At 39.4% G+C, this 13,441-nt stretch overlaps 1 long non-coding RNA gene and 1 pseudogene across 2 annotated transcripts in view; both read left to right on the forward strand.

The window, feature by feature from the left end:
• LOC149117508 (uncharacterized) overlaps positions 1 to 6,446 on the forward strand; it is a 60,368-nt gene extending 53,922 nt beyond the window's left edge. Inside the window, exons 1-3 of one of the 2 annotated variants that reach the window (XR_016205691.1) lie at positions 2,242 to 2,386; positions 4,168 to 4,269; positions 5,949 to 6,446. This is a non-coding gene — a long non-coding RNA (uncharacterized LOC149117508). Of the gene's footprint in view, positions 1 to 2,241; positions 2,387 to 4,167; positions 4,270 to 5,948 lie in introns of those variants that run through there. The other variant, XR_016205690.1, reaches the window with a different exon arrangement.
• Positions 6,447 to 6,546: 100 nt separating this feature from the next.
• On the forward strand, positions 6,547 to 9,123 carry LOC149117514 (uncharacterized; annotated as a pseudogene).
• Positions 9,124 to 13,441: the final 4,318 nt, after the last annotated feature.

The following is a 13,441-nucleotide window of genomic DNA, read 5'->3' on the forward strand; positions in this document are numbered from 1 at the left end:
AATAATGACTTGACAGTAAACGACCACACTAAGTCACAGCTCAATTTTAAGTCCTTTGTACCTCAGAATCCCATGTGCAAATAATAATAGTTAAATACCTTTGTGAAAGGTACGTTCTTTCGAAACGGGACGTATATTGTCACCATTGCAAGATTCATTGATTTCACATGTCAATCAGTTTTTTCAACTTATTCAAGGAATCAGTCGATTGTTAATTGAACACTGGACGACAGTTTAGCGCAATTTCGGTAACATTTTACGCCCCAAATTTATGAAGAGAATTTCTAAACTGAAGGATAATTTCCCTAGTAACCCATGACAAACTTGCCTTGTCTACCCGTCTTCCTATCGTAGCCTTTTGTCTTCTTTTGGTTCAAATCGTGGTTTTTGATTGTAATTGTCGTGATTAACAGTTTACCTTAAACGTGTCTTTGGGAATGCAAGAACGTTTGCTAGTTGGGACACTCCTGGCAGATCTTAGGTCTCTTAAAATTGAATTGAATTACCAGTTTCTCTTGCACAGATTAACATGTACATTGGCTGGCATTAAGATAATGTTTAGAGGCCCACCTTAGACAAATGCAGTTGGGCATGCGCTCTTTCCAAGCTTAACAGGTGCAAACAAGTCCTAGAAGTTGCGACATGAACAATTTACAGGCTTCAATGTCAAACTTTTCTGTCTCATGTTTAAGACTTCCTACAGATAACATTCAGTTCTCAACAGAGAGCTAGCCTGTTAGGACGGTTTCGCTTATCGCGAAAAACTGACTACAAAGGACGATTTCTAAAGGAAAACTCTAGTGCAGTAAGTTTTGTTGTTTGTAGATTTTGCTGATTTTATGCTTTAGCAGCTAGGTATTTTCATGATATTTGCTTGTGATTTGGCCAGGAAACCAGAAGAATTGGTTTCTTTTGAAACTGCTTCCTCTCTTTTTGTTTCACACTGAGGCTGCTGAAAAAAAATTAAATAGTCGAATGGAAAGAACTACGTCACAAATCATAGCAGAACATCGCTCTGAAGAAACAAAGTAATGAGATATACGGTGAAATTCGCCAGAAGTGCCCTTCTTTCCGTTATTTCGAAGACCTGCCAGAAAACGTGCTAGAAAATTGTACTATAATCACACATCGAAAATTGCACGGCTACTGTAAAGAGATGTTCACGTTGATGAACACGTGGACATCCACTGAGACTATTCCCATGATCCTACCATCTTGCAGTAATCCAGGCTGAAAGGATCGTTGCAATTTACGTCAATTACACAAAAACATGTCGGAGATGGGATTAAAACCCTTTCTGGCTGTAAATGAGATTCCCTGTTATCACTATTGGTGATAACGCTTAAAACTACGAAGCAGGTCTTTTACAGTAAAAGAAAGGAAAGTGTTTTTTTTTTTAACCCATTAAAAATGTTGATGTTTCCGGAGAACTTCTATTTCTCATCATCTCAAGGTCAATTTATATTATTGGTAAGACATCCACATTTTAACATGTTTCCCGTTTCGTGAGCAAATGACATGTTCCTGAAACAGTATTTCGAAACCTTAAACGAAACTAAACAGCTGTCACAGCGTAACATATTATGCACGAAAGCATGTTTACCAGGTTCTAGTGCCGCGCAGTAGATAGGTTTCCTCGCATCGCAGCCTTTTCTCATTTTATTTGTCTTTTGATCGCTGCTTCGATTTTACAAAAGACTACCAAAGCGAACCGATTAGAATTTCACAGAAGACATACAGTTACATTCCCTTTCTTCTGTGCGTTAACTGTCGCAATTGTTTTAGAACTCTTGAAATTAGGAATCAACACCCTCAAGGAAATGAAATTCAAAAAAGGCTTTAATAGCAATGATAAAAAACACTAACTGTTAAAAGCTGCTAAAAGACACGTCCGGATCTTAAAAACAAATTTCTTTTCATCAGTTATCTCTGTCAAGTTTTAGTTACGGCTTGTTCAAAGCGATTGCTTTGTAGTTGAATGTGCTTTCAAAGTATAGGATGAAAATGAGATTTTCTGCATGCTTCTACGTTCAGTACGATGTTAAAGTATTTTGGTTGAGAGGTCTTTCTCCGCATAAGGTTTTAGTGAGCAAAACCGGCAGATCGAAGACAAAGACTGTGCTTTTTCATTGTATCTGCATTCCAATTTAGAGCCGGAAATTTACCATCATCCCTCAGCATAATTCGTTTTTCATCACTTTCAACCAATCATTACGATGACTATGATATATAATCACTTGTTATCTGATCCTGAAGGCCTCTTCAGGAGTTTTGCTTTCCTGATAACACACTGTTTGTTTTGGAAAAAAGCAGTTTTCAAAAGACACACCTGAACCGAAGCTCGAGGGTCAAATTCTGGAGTAAAGGTCAAAGAAAAGGATAAAAGGTTTGTTTGCATGATGCTGTGTTGTCTGCATGCCAGACATCCAGCAGACATCAGATGTACATGCTTTGCGGGATCGCTGTGTAAAGCACAAGTGACTGTTTCTCGAGATCTACTGCCATGGGTCATTTTAAGGGATTCTAGTCCACATACAGTGGCAGTCAGTTGCGAGGCGTCACAGTGTTCTTTATTCCTTACATGTAACTACATGTATTCCCGCTTCTGCTATACTAGTACTTAGCTACACTCAAGCGAGGGATTTATGTATTTTCTCCGGGAATTCCAGCGATATTTCTTGCACGAACATCGTTGTATGACCTCTTATCAGCGTAAATGCTATAAATTGTATGGAACGATAACGAACGTATTTCATTAGTGGCTAGAAATACAAACAACAAATCCAAAAAATGTCTTCCCTTTCTTCTTTTGCGTATTACTTATGTCGTAGTTGAGTTTTAAAGTGATTTAATCTTGTTTTAGTTCCACTTTTAGGAAGGAAAACAGTGAAGCAAGAACTCACTGAAATCGCTGTAAATAAAACGGTCAAACTCCTAAAACTCCTCATCAACTTGTAGTAATATCAGATAGTAATGGACAAATGAAGCAAAAGAACGCACTTTTTATTGTATTTTTCCCTTATTTCTAGCTGCGAAATACTTTCATTACTGATTCCATTTTAAGGCCTGACCAAACGCACGCAACTGTATTTCAACGCAACATATTGAAAGCGATTGCTTTATAGTTGAATGCGCTTTCAAAGTATAGAATGAAAATGAGATTTTCTGCATGCTTCTATGTTCAGTACGACGCTAATGTATTTTGGTTGAGAGGTCTAAATTCGTGTGAGTAAAACAGAAGACAAAGATTGCGGTTTTTTCATTGTATTTGCATTCCAATTTAGAGCCGGAAATTTACCATCATCCCTCAGCATAATCCGTTTTTCATCACTTTTCATCAATCATTACGATATATAATAACTTGCAATCTGATCTTGAAAGGTATTTCAAGAGTGTTTTTTCCTGATAACACACTGTTTATTTGGGAAAATACCATTTTCAAGCGACACGCCTGAACCGAAGCTCGAGGGTCAAATTCTGGAGCAAAGGTCAGAGGAAATGATAAAAGGTTTGATAGCATGTTGTGCTATGTTGTCATCATGTCAGAATTTAGATTTACATACTTTGCGGGATCGCTATATAAAGCACGAGTGACTGTTTGTTGAGATCTACTACTATGGGTCATTTTAAGGGATTCTAGTCTACCTAGAGTGGCAGTCGGTTGCGAGGCGTCGCAGTGTTCCTTGTACTGTACATGTACTCCCGATTCTGCCACACTCGGCTACACTCATAGTGAGAAATTTGCGTATTTTCTGTGGGGATACCAGAGAGACTTTGAGAACGAACATCGTCTTATATGATGTTGTGAAACTGCGTGAATATTCTAATTTGTATGGGACGCTGAAGAACGTATGCAGTGGCTAGAAATACGGAAACAAAATTCAAAAACGTCTTTCCTTTCTTTTGTTGTTTTTATTGTATTTCCCCCTTATTTCTAGCTGCGAAATACTTTCGTTACTGATTCCATTTTAAGGCCTGACCAAACGCACGCAATCGTAATTCAACGCAACATTGTTGCTCACATGTTTCACATTTTTGATCACCCTGTTACACCTCTGTAACTGACCGGAAACCAAACATGTGCAACATGTAGCAGTTGGCCCACCTTTGTAAACAACTTAGTTAAAAGCCCGACTATGCCGCAACATAAGTTTATTCATTCTGCAGATAACTTCTATCAAAGAGCAGTTTGATGAAAATGAACCAAGTAAAGTTGGTTGCTGTGCTAATTCTAATTTGCCTGGCGACATCATTGGTGATTGACAGTGGGTAAGTACACAGGCTTCAAACTGTGTTCCAACGACCACAGGAGGCAGTGGAGAAAGATCCTGGGAACGAGGTTGCAAACTAGCCTGTTCCAGGCTCTCGGTAGTTGGAGACGAGCGAAAAACAAAGAGGGTGAGCCAGAGAAAAAACGAGGGAGGACTAAGTCCCCCTCGTTTTTTCTCTCGATCGCCCTCTTGCCTGGACCAGGCTAGCTTCAAACTTATAAAACTCTGTCTTCAATTTAAAAATATCTTGCTTAGCAACCAGGGTTCGGTTGCTTATGGGGGCTAATCAAAGATTAGCATGAATTTGACGTTTTCAGTCTTACTTTGACCTAAATCAAACTCTACAAGACACTGGCATAAATACGGTTTTACACAGGCAAACAGCTAAGGATGAGAAAATCACTTTCCTGATTTTAAGAACTGAAGACTTAGGCATAATGTAAGAGTTTTATGAAGATCAGGAAATGAAATTATGAAATTGAATCAATGTATGAGAAATTCACTCAATGAAGTTTTCAATTAAACATTGCCTTAAGCCATTTTGTCATTTTCGAGATTTGAGCAAATTTAGGTTATCACCCCACAGAGCTGAATTTATATGGTGTTGGTAGGATCAAAAGTTCCGTGTCCTGACCAGGTCAGCTGCGACACGTACCCAGTCTCGGCCGAGATTTCAACTTTTCATCCAGCTCGCTAACATGGTAAAAGCGGAGTGTGTGTATGCTTTATGGGCATGGCAATTTCCGAATAGCCTTCAGTGTGCCTCTGTTTCAAAACGAGTCTTCCTGGAAGACATTGTATATGATTCCCGGCGTCCACACTACCTCGGAGAAATTTGAAAACGCAGCTTTATTTCTGCGGTGAGGCCCACCGTCTATACTTGTCGGCAACGAAAACAGAGCTTTTCGAAAACGCCCTTCAGACCGGAGGAATTTGAAAACGCCGGCTCTGCGTTTTAGTGTGGACGGAGAACATTTTGAAAACGTCACTTTTCGAAAACGATGACGTCACGATAATTATGTGATTTCCCGCTCGAGTTTCCCTCAAACACAAATCCAAAATGACCGGTGATTGTTGAGTTTTCAAATTTCTCCGGCGTAGTGTGGATGGAAAACATTTGATGCGTTTTCAGAGTGAAAGCGCTTTTTTGAAATTTCTCCAGCATAACGTGGACGGGCCTGAATGGTTTCGCACGAAGAACTCGTTTAGACACGCGCAAAAGGCAACTCGGAAATGTCTATCGAATTGCAGCAAAAGCTGACTCTGCAGACCTTACATTGTGCGTTCAGCGCAAAACATTGTGAATAAATGCTACCTGTAGTGAAAATTCAAATCGTTTCCGAATAAAGTTTTGAAGTTAATCTCGCCAGACTCTTGCTTCAACACCGTAGGGTAAATAACCTAAATTCACTTAAATAACGTTTAAACACCTCAGGATGGAAAGTAATGACACAAAAAATGTGTTGATAAACTTAGTTCAGTGCATTAATCATACATTAGTTGATTTTAATTTCAGTTCCTAATCTCCATACAAACTGATTTGAGCCGCCTTTTCGAGTCGTACGCTCCTAAGTGTGACTCGACGAGACGGGTGAAATTCAAGCTAAAACCAGCAAAATTCACGGAATTGCAGTAGGGCACGATGAGTGACTAAAATTCGTATTTTTGATATCACAGAAATGCACTCTCGGCGACCAGACGCCGCCGTAGACGTCTCAGGGACTGGAACGGGAAGACTGCTCAGGAGTTTTACGAGGAAACCTCGCAGGATGAAGAAGGGGGTGCCCCTGAAGAGCAAAAATGTCCGGAATGCTACTGAGCATATTGTGATTCACTGAAAATATAATAGAGCGGTTTTCAGCTGAGCGTCGTAGAACCAAAATCAAAGTTATCAATCTGGCCAGTCACAAAAGACGCAACTAGTGCAGAGAACCAATAACATTAACAATAACATTACGCAAAGCGCGGGAAATCGTGTGCGTGCGGGGCACGATAGACATTTTTCTTCTGGTTGGTTAAGAAAGGAGCGCGAGTTTTTTTCTTTTTAAACCAATCACTGAACCAAGTGAAGCAAAACTAATGATACACTTAACTGAAAACCGCTCTGAGAAAAGAAAACACACTATCATGGGTGCTCAAAGGAGATAACTGATGATAATAAAGTTGTAGGAAAAATATCTTTGTATGTCTGAGCCGAATGATGCAAAACAATCAAGCTTCCGAAGTTTGTAAATTTTGCTATGTTTGTTTGCTTAATGTTTTCCTCTTTCTTCTCATAATATGAAAATAACCACAATGAAAGCCTGCGAAAGGTAGCTGCTAGTCGAATGTAATTTTGACTAATCTGTTCACAGACCTCCTTACATATATAGTCGCGGGCGGCGCGAACAACATAATACAGGCACAGGCACAATTATTAATACAAGCATAAAGTATCACAAGCACAAAAACAGGCATTAGTAAAAGAATAAGCCCAAGCAAAGGTTCAAGCACAGACAGTGGCGCAGGCACCAAGCAGGCACAGAACAGACGAAAGCACAGGCATTAGCACAAAACATGCGCAAACACAAGCAAAAGTAATGAAACAGGCATAAGAACAAGTACAGGTACATGAATAAGCATAATTGAAGCACAGTAAAGCACAAGCGTTAGTGTAATCAAAAGCACAAGAACAAGTATAGGCAAAAAAATAGATACATACAGGCACGGCATACGCCTAAGTACAAGCACAGGCATATGCATAAACATAAGCAATACAAGCATAAGCAAGTGAAAACACTAGACTGACATAAACACATGCTGAACGAACATGTTTCTTTCTTTTTATTCTCGTGATGTCCTTAAATTGAGGTGAGAACGCGGTGACATCAAACACACTGAAACATTAGTACATGGCAGTCAACCAGGTACAGCTCACTACGACCCAGACTCCTGCGAAAGTATCTAAACTAAAATGGCGGCTCCCCCATTCTCGTCCCCAGCACGGCTTTATTTGATGAGAATGAGCTGGTGTTTCTTTGTTATGTATCCCACATCCCGTTAATTCTGCGGTTGTTTGTCTCCTTATGCTTCATTCAAGTGTCCTAATTTTCTTATGCTTGTCCTCATTACTCTAGTGAAACCTGGTCTTAACATACAACGTCTAGCAGGCCGTTTAAAGGGCTTGATCAGCGGAGGGGAGCGCGTAAGCTAGGTGTGGTGTTCCAGACTTGCTCACCTTTACGGTCTTCCCAAGACCCACAAGGCCAATCTTAGTATGAGGCCTATTTTATCTGCAGCTGGAACCTACAATTACAACCTGGCTAAATGGTTGGAGGAAAAACTGAAACCACTCTCTATTAACGAGTACACCATTACCGACGCCATTCGTTTCTCTGAAGAAATCCGCAACTCACCCATTGGAGATGATGACATTTTGGTTTCTTTCGATGTCGCATCCCTTTTCACAAACGTACCTTTAAATGAGACTATCAACATCTTAGTCGACAAAGCATTTGCCAACGATTGGTTCAACCAAACCTATGACCTTTACCTGCAAAAGGATCAACTCGCCAGACTCCTTGAAATCGCCACTACTAACCAGCTTTTCCAATTTAATGGCCGGTTGTATGAGCAAGTCGACGGCGTGGCAATGGGTTCGCCCCTTGGCCCTCTAATGGCTTATGTTTTCATGTGTCACCTTGAAGACAAGCTTACCCGTAATGGTTTGATGCCTAGGCTATACAAGAGATATGTTGATGATACCTTGGCCAAGATGCCTAGCACTGATGCTGCAGTTGATTTCCTGACTACCCTTAATGGCCTCCACCCCAGCCTGTCGTTTACGATGGAGCTTCCGGTTGATAACAAGATCCCCTTTATCGATATGGAAATAATCAAGAACGGAACAAAGATTGAAACACAAGTGTACAGAAAACCGACTAACACTGGCTTGCTGTTGCATTTCCAAAGCCACACGGATAAACGCTACAAACATTGCTTGCTCAAAACAATGATTCATCGTGCATACGCCCTATCTTCTTCAACTGAAGCTTTCAATCAAGAGTGCACTAGACTTCCCTCCATCTTTATTCGACTTGATTATCCAATAACGACCATTAATTCCACCATTAACAAATTTATCCTGAACCTTTCATCCGGTGTACGTGAAAGACAAGTGGAAGACGGCCGTGTCTTGCGAGTTAGTCTTCCCTTCAAGGACCAAACATCAGCTAATGCAGTTAGAAGGCAAATGCGCGATCTCAACCACAAGATTGGCACTACCCTACAACCAGTATTTATTAGCAAGAAACTGGAACAAGATCTCAAGCCCAAAGAAATCAAGCCTCCGATCGTAAATCAACAATGCGTGGTTTACTTATTTTCATGTGATCTGTGCGATGCAGATTATGTCAGCTACACAGCCCGACACCTCCACTAACGCATTGCTGAACATAAAAACTCGGCGATTGGAAAACACCTTTTGGAAGCCCACGGGGACATAAGCCTCCTCAACGAAAGCCAGTTTCGAATTCTCCGAAAGTGCCAAGGGAAATTTGATTGCCTCGTCTATGAGATGCTTTGCATAAAGGAACGGAATCCAAGCTTGAACGCGCAAACTGACTCCATCCGTGCGAAACTCTTTGTTTAACTTTGAACATTTTAACACATCCATTGAACTATTGTTTTACTGACTATTTATACATTTTTTATCAACTATGATTTTGACTTGATAATGACGTTAGCTCAATGTCGAAACGTCTTCGTTTTTTAACAAAATTTTTAACTTTCTCAATATGCTTAGAAATACTTTATCGCAATTTTTTATAGTTAAATGTTTAGAAAAATCGCTTCTTATTCGTATTCATAAGTCACTTTTTTTCCCAGAAGTCACTCTTCATCACGTAGAAGCTGAGCTGGAAATTAATTCAAAGATGGACTCCAACACTGTTTAATAATGTAGTTAGTGTCGTGTTTGTCTTCAGCACCAACATATGACGACTGTGCAGTGTGGTGCGTATTGTATTCATGACCACTGCTGTGCAGAAAATGTGCGATCTTTACTATTATGACCAACGTATAATTACAGTTGAAAAGAAAACTTGCTTTCATCGCCCGAAATGTAATCTCACATCTCTTGTTTTGAAAGGTAAACAGGTTTAAAGGGAGTATCGAAAGCATGCAAAACACCCTGTTTGAGCTAACTTATAGACATGGACAGAGTTACTCAAACTATTTAAGCACGATTAAGCTAATCCAAGATAAGCTCGGATTTGATTTACCTTACGTAACGTTTCATTGAGCAGGCGCGGATCTAGGAAAAATGTTGACCGATTTACTGCAAAACGAGCGCCGAAGGCGCAAGCTCCTAGAGGGGTCCGGAGGCATGCTTCCCCGGGAAATTTTTTCAATTTTAACTACCTAAAGTACCCTTTCCTGGCTTTTTGAGTCAGTCAGACAATATATTTGCCAGTTCCATTCTCCTTGGATGAAGCCTTGCAAATCTGCGAATTATTTCGTGAAAGTCAATGTCCATGTTGTAATGAATGTGCAGCAAGACAAGTCCTGTCAATCTCGTCTGTAACTGATCGTGCTTCGTAAATATGTTTTCAGTCGCCTCAAAGCCATTGCTAGAACGAGTTTCCACTGCAAAGATAAATCATTTGTTCAAGTATTACCAAGAGGACAAATTTCAGCCCAGACAAACACGTCTGGGTATCACGTCAGCCAGGCGTGTGCATACCGAACGAAAATAACTTTTCAGTAAAATTAATTTGTCCACTCTCAACCATTATTAACAAAGACCCGAACTAACCTTTTTTCCTGAAGTAGTCAGTAATTTGTGACATCTTGACGTTGTTATCTATTCCACACTCTTGTTGAAGTCGTTGTCCAAAGAAGTTGAATGATCATACAGGCTAACCGAGTAGCAGAATTGCACAAATCGCCCGGGGAAATCTAATTTTGGTCTAGACGCCCGCGGCGATGATGTGATGGCGTGACCGCCGTCGGGAGACTAGTGATTTCCCGGCTGTAAAATTTTGCCACTAGAACGTGTCTATGACCCTTGTCTATTTCCGGTAATTGGCAAAAAAAGAATAAATAAAAATTAAATGTCAAAACTATTTTCGAGATTCAACTTGCAGTTTACTTTTATTGAAAATATATACATATCTATTGATTTTTTTTTATTATGAAAATTCTGACCGATTTCCGTAAAACGGTTGAAACCGGTATGGATCCGCGCGTGCTTGTTTACAGTCTATCGAACTTTATCTCTGGCAAACTTTGTTAACCTTTCCTTTGTGTACTTTTGCAGTGAAAAAGCTGGTTCACTGCGTCAAATGGACAGGATAAACCTTCAGATACGGAGGGTACAGGAAACCTGAAAAATAACAGTTTAATAAGATAGAAAAACACCAAAGACATAATGATAAACCATAAAGGAACAAGGATAGTTAAGGATGGAGAAGATTAACACGGATTACAAACGACGAATTTGAAAAATTGAGGCTAAACTTTTCAATATGCGCAAACCGTGACTGAGCTCCTTTAAATAAGCTTAAATTTGGCTATAGGCCGTAAAAAAAATCACGAGAAATTATGAGAACTAAAGAAAATGTTCGAACAAATGGCAAGATTTAAATTCTACAAAGAAACTGAATTCTAGATATAGAAGCGCTAAATTAAAATACCGCAGTGCAGCACGTTCTTTTCAGCGAACTTCGTCCGCAGGAATTTTTACGGTCAAAATTAACAATGTTGGTTGTATCGACGGTTAGATCTTCATGCGATTGCGTAAGCTTATTCATTGTCAGAGAAAAGTTTTTCTTCCAAAGATATTTTCCAAAGACGTGAAAAAGAGGTAAGAAAACTGAGTATACGTCATAATTTGCGCGCGCATAAATGTCGTCATTATTAAAGTTGAATTATGACGCAACTGTAATTACTTAGCTGGACCAAAAGTACGTTTTACGACGCTTCAGCGCGGTGTTCTTGTCTGTGAGATTTTCGACAGTTAGAGGCCAATTTCGATTTATTAAATGTCTTACTTGGCTCCGAGGTTTAGGGGAATAAAACAAAAGAGACCGCCTCGGGTCTAAGGGATGAATAATTAACTTCTTTTTTTATTATTCCGTTAAGCCTCGCAGAGCCAAGTTAGAATTTTAATATATCAAAATTGGCCTATTAACTACAAACATAGCATATTCGGATCAAAATTCCTTTCAGGTGCGTGTTTTTCTCCCAAGTTGCTCATTTTTCACAATTCAAAGCACACAATCTTAACGTGGGATGCATTTCTTTTGTTCAAAGCATATTTCTCGTGGCTGTAATGAATTTTAATGTGGGTATATATAAAGAAGTGTAGAATGACACACCCATTTTAGCGTCGTCGCCGTTGCATTGAAGGCAAGTGCGAAGACATCTTACTCGCTGTGCTCCCTTCAGGCAAGTCCATATTTTCTTTATTTATCGTCGTTGAATTGAAGGCAAGGGCGAAGACATCTTAGCCGATGTGCTTCCTTCAGGTAAGTCCACATTTTCTCTAGCTAGTTACGTGTCCTAGCTGTTTCCCTCGTCTTTCAATTCGATCATTTAATGGTATAATAAAACTTTCCTCAATGCTGTGAAAGCTTCGAGGTGCATGTGGTTTTCCTTGACACCGAAGACTGTATTTAGGCGAAGTTGAAAAACCGAATAGCAAACGGCATTTCTCTTGTGAGTAACTGAATGATTATTTTTGATAAAATGTTTGTTTACAGCTTGATATTCTGCTTGGTTTGCCGTTTGACTTTGTCATTCGCAATTTGTTTCGTCACCTCGGAGCGTTACCATGTACACTCTTTTTAACTGTTATAAAAACAGAAAATTCCAACCGCCTTTGCCTTTGCTCTGATACGAAGAGAACAGTTATGTAGTTATATCAAAACCTATAACTAATCTTCAGTTCGTTCCCACTGCAGCGCACCACTTTGTTGGTAGTCGTTTAAAAGTGTTATTCCACATTAATTTTGAGGGAGTTTTGTTAAGTGCAAGGCCGATAGACGTCCGTTAACTGATACTTATACTCAATCAAGTCAGTTTTGCTTGAGTTAACACGCGAAAAACTTAACCATGACTTTCCTGTTTTTTTCACAAGAATTGACCAGAGGCAGCAAAATTGAATCCAAAGGAATTGAATTGGAGTGACAGGCGTCATTCACCAATTCAAATGAAGTGTAGCACGACCAGCTATGGACTCCTGGCAAGTTTCATGTTGACGACAACTCCGTTGAAGTTCAGATAAGTGAATCACAGTTGTCGCTAGATTTCATTTAATATGATCCTTTGAAGTTTTGCAGCTAAGTCCAGTTTAGGGGCATTTAGACGTAACATTAGAACCGGTTTGCAACTTAATAAAGAATGTGATAGATTTCAAAATGAGCGCATGTCGCTGGTAATTTTGTGTGCCTTGGTGCTGAATGTTTCGTAATTTTAATGGACGAGTCTCGTATTTGGACGTATTTTGCTTAAAATTAACCCACAGACAAAAGTGACACGTATTATTTATTTCGTACTATTAAGTTAAAACATTTTTCATTTATCTTACAAATACAGGAAATCGAGTACCGAGTCAAAGATCTTACGATTTGGTGGCACTAAAGTTTTACTGTCTTTTTTTTTTTTTTTTTTTTTTTTTTAACATAATCCATTCGTAGAATGCTTCAGTTTATCGTCCTGCGATCGTGTTTTTCTGTTTAAAAAAAAACTTTTTTGAAATCCATAGCAAAAATCTAAGAACTTCTAACTTATTGACTACACTGGCAAATTCGTTTATGAATTCTAAAAAAAAAAAATTTATCTGAGCTGAAGCTAACTGACGAGCCTATAGGCGTAGTTCAATGAGGAAAATGAGCAAAAAATAGCAAACTTCTCAGCGCAGGAAAAGATTTGCAAGCTCGTTAGGCTAGCTATATTGTTAATTGTTCGCCAACATGAGAGCAATTGGCCTTTGAAACAAAGAGTTGTTTGGTTGTACAAAAATTAAATTCAAAACAATTGACGTCAATGTCTGCAAGCAGTGAATGTTGCTCTTTATCTGTGATCCGTTGACAGAAAAACTTATTGCCAAAATGTTGTCATGGAAATCAAACGCAGATGAATCCGATGGATTGACCACCCACTTCCCAAGGTTGCCTAGAGATGGACAC

The sequence above is a fragment of the Orbicella faveolata genome, unplaced genomic scaffold (assembly GCF_042242905.1).
Source record: "Orbicella faveolata isolate gen_17 unplaced genomic scaffold, um_ofav_v1 contig_12, whole genome shotgun sequence".
NCBI classification, from domain to species: Eukaryota; Metazoa; Cnidaria; class Anthozoa; order Scleractinia; family Merulinidae; genus Orbicella; species Orbicella faveolata.